The sequence below is a fragment of the Saccopteryx bilineata genome, chromosome 2 (assembly GCF_036850765.1).
Source record: "Saccopteryx bilineata isolate mSacBil1 chromosome 2, mSacBil1_pri_phased_curated, whole genome shotgun sequence".
Lineage (NCBI taxonomy): Eukaryota > Metazoa > Chordata > Mammalia > Chiroptera > Emballonuridae > Saccopteryx > Saccopteryx bilineata.
This window is the reverse complement of record NC_089491.1, coordinates 187,032,277-187,051,848: the sequence shown is the minus strand read 5'-3', so window position 1 is coordinate 187,051,848 and position 19,572 is coordinate 187,032,277. Positions and strand designations below refer to the sequence as shown.

The 19,572-nt window shown below is 44.8% G+C and overlaps 2 long non-coding RNA genes and 1 pseudogene across 2 annotated transcripts in view; 1 reads left to right on the top strand and 2 right to left on the bottom strand.

Annotated features, from left to right (window-relative positions):
• The window catches only part of LOC136323085 (uncharacterized), a 72,307-nt gene that overhangs the window by 11,969 nt on the left and 40,766 nt on the right, over positions 1–19,572 (bottom strand). The gene's annotated exons all lie outside the window — the stretch shown is intronic.
• On the top strand, positions 2,616–18,931 carry LOC136323086 (uncharacterized). The gene is made up of 3 exons (XR_010728911.1): positions 2,616–2,787; positions 10,615–10,744; positions 18,811–18,931. It is a non-coding gene; the product is annotated as an uncharacterized lncRNA (long non-coding RNA).
• LOC136323765 (large ribosomal subunit protein uL6 pseudogene) lies at positions 5,162–6,034 on the bottom strand (annotated as a pseudogene).

Here is a 19,572-nt window from a genome sequence, read left to right as displayed (position 1 = left end):
TGACACTTCCCTGTTGCCCCATTTCCTCTTCCCTTTACTGTATTGCAGAGCCGGAGACTGGTTTCCCTGAGATCCTGGCCCAGGGAAGGGCATGGACACATTGGAGGGGCTGAGTCAGAGCCCAGCAGAGGCTTCTTACTAAATGGAATTTACCTTGATGAATCATCCCATGATGTCCACAAAAGCCAGTTTGCCTGAAATAAGGATTTTTTATTCAAGGACCCAGAAAAGGACTCCTTGAGATAAACTTAGTATGCCCCAGGAGTCACCAAAAAGCAGCTTGAAGGTAATGAGAATGAGGGTCCAGGACTTCCAGCCGCACATCCATGGTCATTTGCTTTCTGGAAACTTGGCAGTAGTAATTGCTTAAGACCTCTGCTCTTCTGGTGACTTTGGAGTGGCTGTGGGCATTTTTGGCATCTGACCAAGAAGAATCTGAGTGAGAGATATCTTTGCTTTGAGTTAAGATATATTGATAAACTTATAGATTGTATTTAGTTAAGTGACTGCTGACTGTTCTGGATTAGAGAATGTTTTGGGAATATTCCTATGGCCCACTGTGCCCACTTACTGGCATGGACACATGAGGGCTCAGACCCATGAGTCAGGTCACAATGAGTGTACCCTGCACCCAGGGTACTGTGGGCCAGGCCAGGGCACAGAAGATGCAAAATAGAGCTGGAACAAACCAGTCAAAAGCTAGTCCAGAAAAAATTTTCTAATCATCAAACTTGGACAGTTCTAAGCATGCTTAAAATTGCTAACTGGTCAGGATGAAAGTTCTCTCCTTTCAGGGACAGAAGGCCATCAAAAATATGCACCCAAAAATGTAAGGTAAAAGGATTTAGAGGTATGTTAAGCAAATAATTTTTTTCTGAGTTTTGTGATAGTTTAATACCCAATTTTGTATGTTTAATTTTATGTTTTCTTCAAAAGGGCCTCCTAAATTATATAAGCTTCAGATTCTACAAAACCAGGATCCATCCCGTTAGGTCACATATTTTTACATTTTTGATGAGAATAGAGCTGAGGAAAGGTGAGGAAGGAGATATGTAAACTCCCTAACTAAATTTCCTAAAATAGCTATATTTCAGTGACACAGTGAACGCAGAAAATTGTAAATTCTTTATGCATTTGTTCCTTCTGAAAAGAGTTAAATGAATAAGAATTGAAGGCTCCAGACTGTGCAGGTGGATTTTCTTAGAAGGCTGAGTCCAAATTGCACAGTGTTTCTGGAAAGTACCTTTCCTATAATAGAAATAAAACTCAGCTAGGTTTTTAAAAAATGTTAGTTTCTATTAAGGCCTTTTAACTGTAATTTATCTATCCCTTCCCTCCAGCAAGGATTCTAAACTCTTTATTCATCCCACTATTCTCCCTTCTATGCTAAATCAAACTCAGTTTGACAACTACTTTTTGAAAACATAGAGTAACACTATGTAAGTTGGAGAAAGTTAAAGAACTTCTTCCTAAATTCAAAGGACTGAACAAGGGAACATTTAAGTAGGCAGAGTCCTCCCAGTTTCTGTTCGTAACCACAGAAGGACTTCAAGGAGCCAACTACTAATTTCAGTTTTCATTTTTATGAGAACTCCAGAAGGGCCCACAGGCTCACTGTCTTGTGCACCCATCACCCCAACCAAACTCAAGGGACCCAGAAGCATGAATTTCATAAGGAAGAAACATTTGCCTTCTGCTAATTTCAGAATTCGGTCTCCCATTTCCCAAACACTATGGCCCTGTGTCAACTGGCCCGCCCACCCTCAACTGAAAGCCCAGGAAGCTGCCTGACCAGGTGGTGGCACAGTGGATAGGGCGTTGGACTGGGATGCTCAGGACCCAGGTTCGAGACCCTGAGGTTGCCAGCTTGAGTGCGGGCTCATCTGGTTTGAGCAAAAGCTCACCAGCTTGGACCCAAGGTCACTGGCTTGAGGAAGGGGTTACTCTGTCTGCTGAAGGCCCCCGGTCAAGGCACATATGAGAAAGCAATCAATGAACAACTAAGGTATCGCAATAGCAAGGAAAAACTAATGATTGATGCTTCTCATCTCTCCTTTCCTGTCTGTCCCTGTAAAAGAAAAAAAATAATAAATACAAACATTTAAAGGAAAAAAAAGATAGTAGATAAGAGACTATGTATCCAGCAGACTTAAAAAAAAAAAAAAAAAAAAAGCCCGGGAAGCTGGGGGGGGGGGGGGGGGGGGGCTCCAGATCTGCAAGGGAGGACTCCACTGGCAAGCCTGCAGCAGCACAAACCAGGGAATGGCTGCCGGCTCTCTTCCTCTCCAAGAAAAGTTCTTAGTTAGATTAAGACACCCAATCCACTCCTACACCTTCTATCGCAGTCCCAGTTGTTTTATAAAAATAGAGCTCGTGTCTTTAAAACCTGGAATTTCATTACAACCAGCCGGTTTCTGTGTCTCGGCACTGCCTGACTGGGTCAACAACACCTGACTGGGTCACGTGACTTAGAGCCGCTGCGGGTACCCTTTGTATCTGAAGAAAAAGATCAAGCTTATTACTGCACTAAAAGCTTGTGCAGCTGGTCGGTGCAATGTGATTCAGGGCGGGTCACACCTCGCGCTGCAGCCCGGGGCCCCGCCCCCAGCTTCCAGCTTCCAGCCTCTTCTTACTCCATGCAGGGAGCTGTTTTCTAAGCAACAGAGAACTGTTTCCTCGTGTTTTGTTAACTGAGAATCCTCTTCCCTCTTGGAAAATCTGTGATGATCCCGGAAAATGAAGAGGCTCAGTTTCTCCAAGCCGAGTTAGCCCTCTTGTTGGAATAAGGTAGGATGACTGAACAGACACAAATAAAGAGTAAATAAATCCAATATCTTTTCCAGCCGAAGAGTCAGGATTCATTGGACCTTTTCTCTCTCCTTGGAAAAAGTCTGCAAATTATGCTCTTTCCTACTTAGCAAAATATGGAAACTAAAAATGACATTTTTTTAATTTAAATTTTTAAATAGCATGTTCAGTGTGTGGGGTTTTTTCCACCTAAGATTTCTAAACCATTAGTGTTAAATTTTGATTCAGCACATCCTGCAAAGGAGAGAGCAGAAGAGTTGGGTGAGAAGAGCTTGTGTCCCTTTGCAGGTTGGGGTGTATGTGTGGATATGTAAATATGTGCACCCCCACCCACCCAGAAGGTGACATCCTTACTCTGCATGTTTTAATATAGTTCTTACTCCCTCCCCCTGTCATCCCCTCCCCTGTTTGGAAGATGCCTGTGTTCTCCTGTCTCTAAGATAGTATTCAGTGATGGCTCAGTTAGAGGAGAAAGTCAAGAGAGGAACAGCCCTGGTTATGCTGCCCAAGGCCTCCTCTAAACAGAACTGCCAAGGGCTCTCCATATGCACTCACTTCCCAACTGAGTCTGTACGCTGGTGAGCCTACTCTCCAACCCAGGCCAGGTTTCAGGTGGGGACTCAGTTATTCCTCAAATCTTGACTGAGTGCCTCCTCTGCCTGGTGCTATTCCAGGTGAATGAGGGCAGGACCCCTGCTGCCATCCATAGAGCCTCCCTCCAGAGACAGCAAGTCCTCTCCAAAAGGCCACGCCAGGAGGCCAGGCCTGGCCAGGAACCAGGATTTGTGGTACAGCATGTAGACTTCCTTCTGCATCACAGCCGTTGCCCAGATGATAAAACCCTCCTTTCCAGGTCACCAAGGCCTAGTGAACTGGCCAGCTGATGCTTCGGAAATGAGATACACCATTGTTGTCAGGTGCAGGCTGGAACTTGTGTCTTAAAGAGAGCTCCAAGGTCAGCACTGAGGAGTCTGCGCTCCCTTCTGCTGATCCTGTGTGGGCAAGAGGTTTCATGTAGATGGCTCAGCTGGTGGCTGCTGGCAGCCTAACGAAAAAGACAGCCAAGCTCTTCCGGGGTGACCCCTCCATAAGCTGTGACAAAGACAGGGCACGACAGAGTTGCAGCCAGAGCAGCACACCCGCCACGCCACTTCCCGGCTTCTCCAACAGCCTTCCTCAGAGCACTCCTGAGCCACTCTGGCCAGAGCTGCCTGTCCTAATGCCAGAGGGGCAAGGTGTGGCTTCAGGCAGCCTGCCAAAGGACAGGATGCCAATTTTCTTGTAATCCTCAGTGAGAGGCAGGCATGAGGCCTCCTCTACTCTGATGTGGATCAGAGAGAGAATATGTGTTCTGAACCTGGCAGTGCTCCTGACAGCCTGTGTGAGAACTGGCCGGGGTCAGGTGGGGTGGCTGAAGGAAAGTACGCAGCCATCACATTCTTAATGGAATCTTCATTGGATGTTGATGGACATTAAGTAGAAACTTTTCTCTCGGGGACTGTTTGCCGCATTAAAGGAAAAGGAAGATGGCAAACTTAAACAAAAATCAGATGTGCAGGCGCAATGGCCTGCTGGCTGAGCATGGCCCATTATACAAGGACCTCAGAAAAGAGCCTTGATATCCATGTCTGATAAGCAGAACATATCAGAACTTAGCAAACATGGCCTCCAGTCTCCCCCAGCCCTGACTTGTGCATCGCAGGAGGGGCAGTTCACGCTAGAGGAAGGGAGGGCAAGGCTCTGGCCCTAGGAATTCAGGTTATTTGAAACCACATTTCCTCTCCGTCTCTCTTAACAACTTCCCAAGTCCCTGGTTTTCCCGAAAGGAGCAATAATTACCATCTCCCCACTATAGATGGGGAACCAAAGGCAGAAACTCAGTGACACCCTCAGTACCAAGTCCTTGGATAATTACAGAAGAATATTCACATATTTTCAAGCTGGCCTCCTTCAAAGACTGTACTACCAAGAGGGTCAGAGTGGTACAGCTGCTGTGGAAAACAATATGGCAGTTTCTCAAAGAGTTAAACATAGAGTTATTGTAGGATCCAGCAATTTCACTTCTGGGAATATGGTCACAAGAACTGTAAACAGGGACTCAAAAAGATATTTGTACATCTATGTTCATAGAAGCATTAGTCATAGTAGCCAATGGTGGAAGCAACCCAAGTGTCCATGGATTAATGAGTAAACAAAATGTGGTCTATACATACAGTGGAATATTCTTCAGCCTTAACTCTGAAGGGAAATTATTTTTTCAATGCAAGGCTTTCATTGGATCTTTAAAATGGCACAAATAGGTCTTAGACATTATCCAGCATCTTGTTGTTTCTGTAGCTGGATGACTTAGAGATTAGTTATTAGCTTGCTGAACAGTTCCTTTTTCAGAAACAAAGATACCATCCAAATTTTTCTGACATCCTGTTTTTTAATGGTTCTGTCTTGCTGAATTTGATACAAGTTCATTGTCATTACCTTCAAGAGTTAATTCATCTTTCCGCACTTGAGATATTGAACCAGTAATGCCTGGCCTTATCTGAACCCAGCAGATGTATTTTTCACTCAAGAAATTTCATATATTCACAAGAGGCCCATTCTCTTGGACAACAACATTGATAAGGAAGTAAGCATAGACCTCATCTTCAAACGGAAATCCAGTGTGCTACCCTTGACCACATTCTATACATCAGTGTTTTTCTACTGCAGGTCCATGGAACAGGGCCAGATCAGCAGAAATTTTGTGCTAGTTTGCAAAAGAGTCAACCACCCTGATGTTGTATGAAGATTATAGACCCAATGATTATAGACAGCACAAAATTTCTGGTAGACCAGACACTGGTCCATGGACCAACAGTTGAACCCACTACTGTACATGACTAAAAATAATCCCAACAGTAGCCAGATCCTTTTTATTTCCCCACCTTTGTCAAACCCAAAGCCTCTTCTTTTTCTGTCCAAAGAAACTGAGTTCTACACTGATATGATTGTAGTCTTTGCACAAGGTTCCTCTGGGGCCTTCATAATAACTGCATCCCTTCAGAGTGGAGTCGACATTTTCTGAAATGTCAACACACTGACTGATGTGAATGGTCTTCATTCTCATGGTAGATGTGGCAAAAGAGAGGAAGGAAATTCTGACACTTGCTACATCATGGATGAAGTTGAGGACATTGTGCCAAGTAAAATAAGCCAGTCACAAAAAGACATATACTGTGCAATTCTACTTATATGAAATCCTATAGACAAATTCATAGAAACAAAAAGTAGAATGGTGGGTGCCAGGAACTGAGGAAAAGGGAACTGGTGTGTTAGTGTTTAATGGGGACAGAATTTCAGTTTGGGAAAGTGAAAAAGTTCTGGAGGTAGATGGCAATGATTCACAACAATGTGAATATACCTAATGCCAGTGACCTGTAAACATAAACATGTTAAAATGGTAAGATTTATGTGAGGTGTTATTTGCCAGGATAAAAACACATTTTTTAAGCATGACAGAATCACATGGACATTTTTGGAATTTCAGGTAACCCCAACTTTTTGCCCTAGAAGTCTATTCTGTATAGCAGCAAGATCCCTGGAAATTATCCACCAATCTTATCCTTTCTGATGGATGTCAAATGGGCTGTGACACCTTCTTTCTTGGCCTTTAGCCTTAGTTCTGTGATGCCCACAGCCTAGCCAGGTGAGGACTCAGTCGTCATCAGGCCATTCTCACCCTTCAGCCTATCAGAGAGAAATGATAGCATATAAGAATAAGATAAAGGATAAATTCCACATACCCAATCAGTTTCCACTGCCTCCCATGAAAAATATCATAGATTTGTGAAAAACTATTGTGACTGCACTTGTGACTTTTCTCTCACCTATTAATAGATTTTGCAGGCCATAGGAAATGCCTAATGTAGTATTAGCACTAGAGTTGGGCTTCAAGAATATGGGGGAAGAAGATTCCAGGAAGCTTGAGAGAAGGGATTATAGATGCAAATTATAAATGTTCTCTGCCTTGACTTTAGGACTTAACATACAATACAATTGTGCATTTTACCAGAAACAATAAAGAATAATCTATACTTGTATGAAGGGCTTATACTGTCCACTGATGGTCATTGGCACCAACTCAATGCCAATAGGAATCCCAAATTTGGGGTGCAGTGAAGAAAAAAGCTTTAGTGCAAACAGCTCAATTGTTATTGAGCTGTAAGAACAGTATAGCTATAAGGACAGCATGGCTGTGGAACAGCTCAATAGTGTTACAGCTCAATTATGAAGCAATGTGACAGTGAAACCACACAGCTGTTAGGAGTCTCTGGAGTTAGGTAACCCTGGGGCCTAGAGGCCGTGAGGTCAAACCTCTCTCCAGCTAGATAGCTCTTCTCTGTGCCAGTCTACTCTGGCAAGACATCTTCAGTGTTTCAGCTCCAGCCAAGAGATCACTGTCTTCAGTCTTCCATGGAAAGGGAAAGTTCACTCCCAGAGCCAGAGGAGGGCTGACCTACAAGTTCCTGCCTCTGGTCCCTGATTGGCCTATCCTCATACAAATTTGATTGGTTCAAAAGACACTGTCCTGATTGGTCAGAATGGAGACTGATTGTTTGGTAAAGATGTTGATGGGGGGGGGGGAGATATAGCTGCACAATTCCGATTGGCAGGAAAAGCCTCAGTCCTATTGGTTGAAATAGAATACCAGGAACTCATTTATAAGAGCTGGTTCAGATGGCAGAAATACAGTGCAGGCAGGCGGCAGTTCAGTGAAGAAGGCAGGCAGCTTAGTGCAGGCTTCACTGTGAAGTGCAATTTGAATGAGACGTCCTTGTGTAGAAATGGCTGCTAGGCTCTGCTTTTTTTGTTGTTGTTATTTTTTTGTTTTGTTTTTGAGCCCAGTTAGTCACCAGGAACCCTTCTTTTTTCTCAGGGTCCACAGTTCTTAATAATTCTAAGTAAACAGGGTCCTTTGAGCTGCTAGAAAAAATGAATAACCCTCACTTGGAAAAGCTACAGGCCTTTCTGGGAGAAGTTAAGCTGGTGGTTAGGATGGACTCTAATTGTTGTCTATAGTAAGAGCTGACAGCCACCATGAATAATCCCTATACCCAAAAACAGGTCAGGTATGGGAGACTTCTGCTGTGGCTCTCCAGCTAACTTAACTCCTGTTTCCTTCTTCATTAAGTCACACCTGCACTGAGCCCACAATGAAGAATTTCAAGTAGGCTAAGAAATCATTAGAATAAAATTTATAAATGACAAAGCCATAAAAATACTACAAAATTCTCTCACCTACTTGCCTCATTGTGTGGTCATGCTTACTTAGCTCCATATTTGTTGTTAACAAATGTTTGACTCCTTGGGTGTGATTATTATTGTTATTCTGGATGTCCCACAGATAAAGCAATCATATTTTCCAAGTCCCAAGATAGGAACTTCTGGTATAAGATTTTTTTTTTTTTTTTTTTACAGAGACAGAGAGAGTCAGAGAGAGGGATAGATAGGGACAGACAGACAGGAACGGAAAGAGATGAGGAGCATCAATCATCAGTTTTTTGTCGCGACACCTTAGTTGTTCATTGATTGCTTTCTCATATGTGCCTTGACCGTGGGCCTTCAGCTGACCGAGTAAACCCTTGCTGGAGCCAGCAACCTTGGGTCCAAGCTGGTGGGCTTTTTTTTTTTTACTCAAACCAGATGAGCCCGTTCTCAATCTGGCGACCTCAGGGTCTCGAGCCTGGGTCCTCTGCATCCCAGTCCAACGCTCTATCTACTGTGCCACTGCCTGGTCAGGCTGGTATGAGATTTATAAAGTATACTCAGAGAGCAAGATAGATTCTTTCAATCCAGGACTGTCTGGAAAATTCCAGGTTTTATGCAGCCTTTCTCATGGGCCCCTAAGGACAGGCCACTCTGGCTTAGTTATGAAATTTACCCAAGTTCCCATATCTTGGAGTCCTACAAGAGTGGTTTTCATTCAGCTAATCCAAGTCCTAGGGGTTGTATTCAATTCAATGTGCAAACACTCAGTGAACACCTAGATGTACACCATTAACTTGAGTGCTATGAGGATTAGAAAAGTGAAAAGGAGACATTCTTGTTCTCTAGAAACTCAGGGAGATGAGGAGATGGAAGGGCTGTCCTCATACTGAGCGCAGAGGACTCGGAGGAGCTCAGATTCACCTGACTAGTGCCTTTAAGGCTGTGACAGCGCTTAAGGTATATATATTTGATTAGGGCCAGAAGGTGATGAGAAAGCTTCTCACTGGAAGTAACTGGCTATAGAAAGAAAAATATAATTCCAGAGATAAACAAAGAAAGGCAGCCCAAGATGAGAGAACCACAAAGATGAACCATGTGGAGGCATGAAATGCGTCCTTCCTTACTTAATTAAATTCCCTCTATCTCTGGGAGGTTTGGGCTTTCTGAGTTGATCATCTTGGGACCACACCATCCAGCCTAGTCTTGTTTCTAAGACTCAAAATTGCAGCCTTGAGGAAGTAGAAAACCAGTCCTTGGAATTCTGAAATGTGGCCTTGATTTGCTTTGTTCTTCACCTGGAGAAAAGGGGGTTTAGCCATCTGGTGTAGCTGCAAAGTAGAGAGTGGCAGGTGCTAGAGGTAGACATGAGGGTTGGAGACCAATTTCAAAGGGCCTCATAGGTCATGCTAACAAGTTGCTACATGTCTCATAAGCATACAATGTCTGTACCTTATCAACAAAACTTGTTCTGTTTCAAACTTGATGCAGAAAGGTCATCTTAAAACTAGAACAGACGTCATGGAATGGATGTTGAGGTAGCAGTAAAGATATGATAGATTGCTGTACTTGACCTCATCAGCTTTCATCCAAATTAATGCCTTTTGCTCCCTTTTACTCTTAAATTTTACAGTTGGCTCCTTATGTACCTGAGGTTGAACTTCCATATGGGGAGGTGATATATCTCAGGCCATGTTCAAGAGAGGAACTCAATTCTCAGGTCTCAGTTCCAAGATAAATATGCTCTTCCTTCCAGGCCCTTAGCTTCCAAAAACACAGCCATGAGTAAAATGCTTCCTGCAATGTAAGGCCAGAGGTATAATTCAACTTCAAGGAGATGTCAGTGGCATCGTGTTTAGGAAAAGTGTAGTGTGGGGCAGCTGTGTTAGGCTTACCTGCTGGTTTGCCTGATTGGTACATGAGTGTGTGACAGCTCCCTGTGTGTATGGCGTATATAAGGCTATGGGTGCTTGCACTCAGGGGCGTTGTAGATGGTGGATTGCCTGCCCGCCACTGTGAGCAAGTCATTCTTGCTGTTTCTTTGCCTGAGAGGCAGTTTCCCCTGCCTGTGTGCTTCTCTGCTGTTGTGAGACTTTATTGAACATAATGACCCAATGCTTTCCGGCTCCGCAGTTTCTCTACTGTCTGCCTGAATCCAATGTGGACCTGCCTGGCCTCAGCCACACGCATTACATGTAGAAGAAGAAATGTTACCAAAAAAAATATCTAAAATACCTCCCAACCTAAATTCATCTTGGGCAGAAAGAATATAAACAATTGGTCTTTCAGGTACCATATTTGCTCAAGTCAGCCTTCTGTAAATGTGGCATTGGAAAGGGAGCATGTGGGACTGCATCTTGCTATTCCCAAAGCTCATCTTTATGAAGATACACCTTCCAAAACTAGTCACCATTGTGCCTCCTGAACAAAAGAGATCATGAATGTAAAAACAGCAGCACTGGAACCATGTTATTTTATTAACCAGTGTCATCACAATAAATTCCATTTTAAAAACTATATAATTATCATATGCTAATATTATTCATGCTTTTCTGTTTGGAACAGGTCAAGAACAAAGGCTCTAGAGACAGATGGCTTGTTTCCAATTCCAGTGAGTCTTTCTGCTCCATGACCTTGGCTAAAGTACATGACCTCTCTGAGCCTCAGTTTCCTCAGCTGTAATATAGAGGCTACAGTAAGTAGAACCTACTTTAAGGACTTGTGGCGAGGTTTAAATAAGCCATTTTATAGGAGAATTTGGGCTCAGGTTTGCATATACTAAACAGCCAATAAATATTAATTCTTACTACGGTGTGATTCTTCCCAACCAGAAGCCAAGGTCTCAGGCTTTGTCTGGGACACACTAGTTTGATTTGCAAAGACAAACTTTGTTCCCATGGCTAAAATGTCTGCCTCTCACTTCAGCTAGCACCTTTAAAATTTTCTAGGTGAGAGGGTGTGGGTGCATTCGCTATTAAAAAAGCAATTATGCCTGACCAGGTGGTGGCGCAGTGGATAGAGCATTGGACTGCAACACGGAAGACCCAAGTTCGAAACCCCAAGGTCACCAGCCTGAGCGCAGGCTCATTGGGCTTGAGTGTGGGCTCACCAGCTTGAGCATGGGGTCACTGTCTTGAGCATAGGATCATAGACATGACCCCATGGTCACTGGCTTGAGCCCAATGATCACTGTCTTGAAACCCAAGGTTGCTGACTTGAGTTCAAGGTCACTGGCTTGAGCAAGGGGTCACTTGCTTTGCTGTGCCACCCTGTTGGAGACTGCAAGTTGACAGGGTCCTTATGGTTTAGATTTTTGGGGGACAGAGGTGTGGGGACTGGCAGTAAGCTGACAGGGTCCTTACTGCCCATCCCTCCAGCTCACTTGCTTGATTAAGTTGCTAAAGGCTAAGTTCTTCCTCACAATCTCTGATTGATTAAGTTGGTAAAGGCAAATTACATGCCCTTCCTCACACCTCCACGTTAGCTGTGATGCTGATGGTTTCTACCCGTCCCATCCCCCATGTCCCTCAAACATACTGGAGGCAGCTTTCTTTTTACCCTTTGTTTTGTGAAGTTAAGATGTTATGCATGGTGGGGGGTTTTCTGCACTGGGGAGAATTCTTGGTTTGCCTCAGAAATGTGACTTTGTATCAGAGATCTCTTTGATTTGCTAATGACTTTGCCTTACATTATAAAAATAAAGCTTTTGGGAATGTAGGGGCTTTTTTTTTTTTTTCTTTTTTCATTTTTCTGAAGCTGGAAACAGGGAGAGACAGTCAGACAGACTCCCGCATGTGCACGACCGGGATCCACCCGGCACGCCCACCAGGGGCGGGCGACGCTCTGCCCACCAGGGGGCGATGCTCTGCCCATCCTGGGCGTCGCCATGTTGCGACCAGAGCCACTCTAGCGCCTGAGGCAGAGGCCACAGAGCCATCCCCAGCGCCTGGGCCATCTTTGCTCCAATGGATCCTTAGCTGCGGGAGGGGAAGAGAGAGACAGAGAGGAAAGCGCGGTGGAGGGGTGGAGAAGCAAATGGGCGCTTCTCCTGTGTACCCTGGCCGGGAATCGAACCCGGGTCCTCCACACGCTAGGCCGACGCTCTACCGCTGAGCCAACTGGCCAGGGCGGAATGTAGGGGCTTTTTGGTAGGCCATCAGCCACCATAAGACCTCCTGATCCCATCCTTTTTTTTCTGTTTTTATTTTCTAATCCTCCACCTTTCCCACCTGAGACCCACAAAATTATTTGTCACGCTGGTTCATGACACCCCCCCATCCCCAGTCAAGGCACATATGAGAAAGCAATCAATGAACTAAGGTGCTGTAATGAAGAATTGATGCTTCTCATCTCTCTCCCTTTCTGTCTGTCTGTCCTTATCTGTCCCTCTCTCTGACTTTCTGTCTGTCTCTGTCAAAAAAAATCAAATTAAAGTTAGTGGTATTGTGTCTATTTATAAAAGGCAGCACTCATACTCTGAAATAATATACAATTTTAAGAATCTTGCAGGAGAGTCTCCATTGTCAAGCAGAGAAACATATACCACCATTCACAATCCAAAAAGTCACATTTGCCAAAATTCCAGGTTGCTAAGGACGTGACTGATACTATCTTGTTAAAGGGAAAATAAACCTAAAAAAAAAAAAAAAAAAAAAAAAAACTACAAAGGGAAAAAAACCCAACCTGCTCCTTTTATACTTGTCTGTAGCTGTCCAGGCTTGCTTAACATTAAAATACTTGGGGGGAAAAAATCAGGTTTTACAAACTAATCTATGTAGCTTATAGAAAGGTAGTTATTTGGTTTGTTCATCAATAGGCAGCCCAACTTCTGATTTTATATTTGGCACCCTAAATGGTTGTAATCTTTAAAACGTGAGGGAAGGAAGAGGCAAACCTTTGCCCTAAACTTCTCCTGGGCTGTCTTGTTTGCTTGAGTCAGACTCTGTTTAATAAATTCAGAATTTACTCTTGCCTTGAAGCAATAGACAAGTATGTGCGCTCTACTCTAAATTTGGGAACAGTGAGTACAAATAGAAGACTGAAGATTCACTTTGAAGCCAGGGCTGCAGAGCCTTCACTCTCTGCTTTTAAAGGCTCACTTATTAATTCTGGGCTGCATCTGGTTTAGACCAAAGGTCAGGAATCTGATCTTGACTTTTCTACTAATGGCAAGCCTATGGGAATCCTGAGAGTGTGGCTCAATGAGTGCTGAAATATTACTAATAATTAATAATGATGATAATGTCCTGAGTTTCTTGTTTTAGTGCTTTTAATCCCCTAAAGGTTTCGAATCACTTCAAGACCAGCCCTTTCACCCACTGCTCACATGTAACTGACTTAGGCATAGAATGTTGCCTGTTGTCAGGAAGGCAGCCACACTGAGCCTGTTTAAGCATGAACTGAAGAAAGATACCTGCTGAAAATGAAAGTGTAGATTTTAGGTAGGCAAGTTATAATTATCTACTTGAAATCAAGCCAAGAAATGAAGTTTAATATCCTCCTTTTGTTAGAAGCTTCCAGACAACTCTCCTAATCATTACTGACTTCACATTTTCACCTTCTCTAATTCAGAGTTTCTTAACATCAACACTGTTGACATTTGGGGCTTGTAATTTTTGCTGTGGGGGCAGAAGGTCTGTCTTGTGCACTGCAGGATGGTTAGCAGCATCCCTGGCCTCTACTTACTAGGTGCCAGTAGCGCACGTGTGTGTGTGTGTGTGTGTGTGTGTGTGTGTGTGTGTGTGTGTATACACACACACAGTTGTGACAAGTGAAAATGTCTACAGACATTACCAAATGTCTTCTGGGGAACAAAATCACCCTCAGTTGAGAATCACTGCTCCAATTCAATACATCTACAAGACAGGTTAGAAGCTACCAAATTTCCAGAACCATCATTCTACCAGGTTGCTTAAAGAATTTCTTGTGAAAGAGGGACACTTAGCTGCTTAGGTCTTTTAGCATTCAGAGAGACTTCAACTTTGAAATAGTTCTTCAATCATAACTTCGATTGTGAAACACATTGTGAAGCAGACACCTGAAATTAGGTTCCTACCCACCCTCAAAAAATCAAAGGAATAATGCAACCTATACTGTCAAATGCTACCCTCCCCTGCATAGCATGGGATCACTTCCTGGCATGTAATTTCCCCCAAAATGGATATTACAGGTGATAACAGTAACAGCTTCAATATCCCCAGTGCCCAACCACCTGTCAGACTTCCTCCCCATCTAAAATCCACAGCCACTGTCAAACAGCTGAACTGAAGGCACCATGAAAACCCCAGCCCCCTCACTGACTACAACCTGTGTTCTGCAGCTTCTCACCCTTCCACACAGCACCCACAAAATCCTCCAGGACCTCAGCTCCAGAAGCTCGCCCTGCCACTGTGGTCCACGTCCCCTCCACACCTAGACACTGTGGCTCATAAACTTTTTTCACTACAACTCATAGTATTTTACATCATGAACCACTGCCCACCCCCAATTTCCATATACAAAAAAATGTCTTGTTTTTTAACTTTTTATTTTGAGCTAATTTTAGACTTACAGAGAAGTTGAAAAAATAGCAGAGAATTTTCATATATCCCTTGCTATGGTCTGAATGCTGGTGTCCTCCTAACATTCGTATGTTGAAATCCTAATGCCCAATGTGATGTTGTTAAGGTGAGGTGGTGGGAAGTGATTAGGTCTTAAGGAGGGTAATCCCCTAGTGTTATTCATATAACTTATTAAAACCATAGTGTAATTGTCAAAACCAGGAAATTAACATGGGTTAATAATATTATTAACCAAACTAAAGACCCCAGTTTTGCACTAATGTCCCTTTTCTGTTTCAAGATCCTCTCCAGGATCCCACATTGTATTTGGCTATTTCTCTTCAGCCTCCTGAATCTGTGACAGTTCCTTGGACTTCTCTTGGCTTTTATGACACTAACACTTTTGAAGTGTTGATCAATTATTTTGCCAAATATCCCTTTATTTTGGTTTGTCTGCTGTTCTTTCATGATTGCACTGAGCTTATACATGTTTGGCAACAATGTCACAGAAATGATGTTGTATTTGCCCCCCCCCCCCCCAATATATCCTAAACAGAAGTTTCAGGAAACTGTATCTTTGCTATGTGATATACACTGTGACATTTTTCTATTATTATTTTAAACGCTGGTTTCACAACCATATTGCTTCACAGCCCACTAATGGATCAGAAAACACTGCCCAAGGCCAGCTGCTGTCTGAGGTCTTCTCCTCCTTCCCACTGGCTCTTTCTTGAGTCTCTTTCCCTTGTCTGCTTCAGTGGCACAGCACAGACTGCATTTTCTTTCTTCCTCCATGACCAACTCTTCCCTGTAAGCTTCGGACTCCATGTCCTCCCATCTTCTGTCTGGTCATATCTCACTATATTTATATCCTCAGTGAGCCAACCCACTTCTTTCATACCCACCCCACACAGTGAACCCATCCCTGCCCTCCCACCTGTGTTCCAGGCTCTGACTTCCAGCTTCCTGCGGAATTTGCGTGTGGACGCCCTGCCATCACACTACACTAAACAGGACCAAATGACATTTATTTAGCACTCATTCCCTCACAAACTAGATAGCCACCCCACATCTGATATGTGTCAGTGGCACACACTGTTCCCCTTTATATACACGTGAAGCCCAACTTTCACCACACCTGGAGTCCTCCCCATCCTCCATGCCCAACTCCCAGCTGGCTCCTCCACTCTCCACTTCCTAATCTAGGGGTTCTAAAATTATGGAGAGCATCAAAACCATCTGAGGAACTTAAAGACTGGTCCTAAGGCACACCCCCAAACTGATTCTGCCTGTCTAGGGTGGGACCCCCAAATTTGCATTTCTAATAAATTCTCTGGTGAGATTGATGGTGCTTTGAGAACCAAGGCTCTAACTATACCACATACAAATTCCAGGCTCATCGTGCACTTTTCCAGACTGTAGGGACCCAGTTGTGGTTCCCCACGGGCCAGTGTGGCACTATTCCATACACCTGGCCTAGCCTGTGGCATCTCAGCTTAAGCCACCATTTCCTGGAGTAGAACCCTCTGTCTTTCCAAGAACTCAAATCTCCCCCTTTCTGAAGGAATTTTCTCCCCACTAGCAGCCTCAAGAATACTTTTAACTGGCCCTGGCCGGTTGGCTCAGCGGTAGAGTGTCGGCCTGGCGTGCGGGGGACCCAGGTTCCATTCCCGGCCAGGGCACATAGGAGACGCGCCCATTTGCTTCTCCACCACCCCCTCCTTCCTCTCTGTCTCTCTCTTCCCCTCCTGCAGCTAAGGCTCCATTGGAGCAAAGATGGCCCCGGGCGCTGGGGATGGCTCCTTGGCCTCTGCCCCAGGCGCTAGAGTGGCTCTGGTCGCGGCAGAGCGAACCCCTGGTGGGCAGAGCCTCGCCCCTGGTGGGCGTGCCGGGTGGATCCCGGTTGGGCGCATGCGGGAGTCTGTCTGACTGTCTCTCCCTGTTTCCAGCTTCAGAAAAATTTAAAAAAAAAAAAAAAAAAAAAAAAAAAAAGAATACTTTTAACTTCTCCAGCTCCCCTGGAGTCCTGTCTTCTGGTACTGGGTGGCAATGAAACTCTGTGATTATAACTGGGGGCAGGAGGGAGGGGAGGTGGTCAGTGCTGCCTCTGCAGCCGACTATGCTCTCTATATCCCAGGCCCCAGCACCCTGGCTCATACAAGTCGTTCTTACCTGTCCTCACTGTACTTTGCTGTCTTTTTTCATTTTGGCTTCTAGTGCATCCAGTTTCCACATTGCACACCCTCCCATACCTGTGCACGCACACACACTCTCGCGCAGGTTTAGGGTCTCCCTGAAGCAGACAGAGCATGGTGCAATCTGGCCGGCTCACCTTCACTTAAACCTGTCGAGGCTGTGGCCTCCCTTTCAAGGACCCTCTGAGTCTGGGAGTTGGTTCTTGTCTTCTCTTGGTCCAGCTGCTCGGGGAAACAGCAGATGTGGGGGGCCTGGCAGGGTAAAGATGTCGAGAAGGGCCAAAGCAGGGGACATTTGGACTCTCTTCTACCTGAACATGTTTGTTTTACAATCTGTCACAGAATGTGCAAAGACGAGATAACATTGTGTCCCTTGGAAATAATCAAGAGCCCGCTTGCAGAGGAGAACGTGGAGCACTGCGGCAGCTCCTTAACCTCCCCACCCTGGAGCCAGGCCTGCTTATCGGTCAGTCCCGCGGGGACCCGCACTGCCACGCTCCACCGGCAGGTGTCTCTGTCCTGGCACTGGAGCCGCAGGCGGAGTCACCAAAGGAGGCGCCCAGGAGGAGCGGCGGGGAGGGTGGCGGCCTCTTCGGCCACGGTCTGTATCCTCACCTTTGAGACACTTGGTGGCAGCACAGTCTGGGGGGAGCGCGAGGAGTCACCGCGTCACGTGAAGAGGGAACGCCTGTTGACCCAAACCTGCTGGCTCCTGTTTCTGGGCGTTTATCATCTAAGGAGCCAGGCCAAGGGCGTCTGATCTCTGCTAAAATCTCAGGCCAGGCGTCAGTGCAGGACCACGACCCTCGGAAGTTTTGTCACATGTTTCTCCTCACCTACCTTCCCAGAGAGCCGAAGGAAAAAGATCTGCTGCCCTCACAGCTTTTCCCTTTAGGGAAATCCACTTTCCTAACATGTCTTGTTTTGAAAGAGGCCCGTTTGTTAGGCAATGACAGCGGCCCGCCAAGCACAAGTTGGGCCAACAGCCATCATCGTTGTGTTCTTGTACCTAACAAATGATTATTGGTCATTTGCAGGGTGCTAGGCGTTATATGTTGATTCGGGCGAGCAAGGACTCAGTCCCTGCCCTCATACCCAGGTCACCGAGAACTAAGTGTTCAAGTGAAAAGATGCACTTCACTTCTGGTGCTGTTCTGTTCCTTGACAACCCAAAGCAATTTGAAGGAAGAAAACCAGCTGTCATACAGAACCATGCAATCTGTGCCATGGGTTAGAAGAGGGTTAATGTAGACTCGCATTCCTTTGGAGATTTTCACTTCATTTTATAGTAAAATTCAAGAACTGGGGCTGTACTAGGTTCAGGGGATACAGTGGTGAACAAGATGTGCCCCTATCTTGAAGCAGCTGGCTGCCCAGTGGGATGGTAGGCCAGTAAAGCATGAACCAGAAATTGCAACAGAATTGCTCTGACTCTGGTCCATTAGTTGTCTTGATTCCACTGATTTACTCTTTGAGGCACAAGATGAACCAGGAGAGCAAGGCCCTGGGCCAGACCCAAAGGCCAGTCCACAGGAAAGCCACTGTCTGGTGCTGGAGCCCAGGAAGAACACTGATGGTCCTGTATTCCACAGCGAAGTAATAGGGGCCTCTCAATTTCTGATCTTGGGTCTGCTCTGGCTTCACTGACCACTTCCCTACAAATTCACCTCCTGGAAAGTTCCTAACAACTAAAATTAAGAAACCACCTACCTTCCTCCCCTTCTCATGAAACTATGTTCTGGAATCTGTCTGTTGTTGGGAGAGAGAGAAGATTCAGCCCTTTTGTAGCTTTCATACAACTCAGTCTTGGTTATTGTTTTCAGGTGCTGAAATTATGTTTGAGCTTTTTGTTTGTTTTTTGAAATAAATTTTCAGACCTTGGCTGGTTGGGTTAGTGGTAGAACATTGGCCCGACATATGGATGTCCTGGGTTTGATTCTCAGTCAGGGCACAGAGGAGAAGTGACCATCTGCTTATCTACCCCTCCCCCTTCCCTCTTTCTCTCTCTCTCTTTTTCCTTCCTGCAGCCATGATTCACTTGGTTCGAGATCATCAGCCCCAGGCGCTAAGGATGGTCTGTGGAACCTCCACCTCAGGTACTAAAAATAGCTTGGTTGCAAGCATGGCCCCAGATGGGCAGAACATCAGCTCCAGGCAGGGGTTGCCAATGGTTGGCTCCTGGTAGGGGCGCATGTGGGAATCTGTCTCTCTGTCTCCCTTCATCTCACTTGGAAAAGAAGAAAAATAATAAAATTTCAAACTTCAGAATTTCAGGAAAGACTCTTTACTTATTAGGTTACCAGAACACTAGCCATGGGGTTCCAACCTCTAATGTTTCTAAGCGGTAAAAATTTCATCACATAGCCAGACAGTTACAGACTCCCATGACATACTTTCAGTCGTATCTCTGCTGCTAGCCTGCTTCAGGACTGTGGGAGTAAGTCCACACTAGAGATACTGGCTGGAAGCCATCTGGCCTGTCCCCACACTGATATTTTGTCTCTTTTCCTTTGAGAAACACTGAGTCCTTTTTATACATCAGTGTTATATTTTTTGTTTGTTTTAATTTATAAAAATATATAGACCTTTGTGTTCTCTGAGCTCTATGCTCATACTCAACATGTAATATACTCTTTTCAAAAAAAGAAAACTTTTGTCTCATTGAAAAAAGTGTATTAGAGTCATGTTCACTCTTTTGTCTGTCTGTCATTACTAGGGTAATTCCTGGCTGACTACCTGAATTGACAACCATGGGATAATTCATTTTCTTTCTCAGCCTGTCTAAGTGC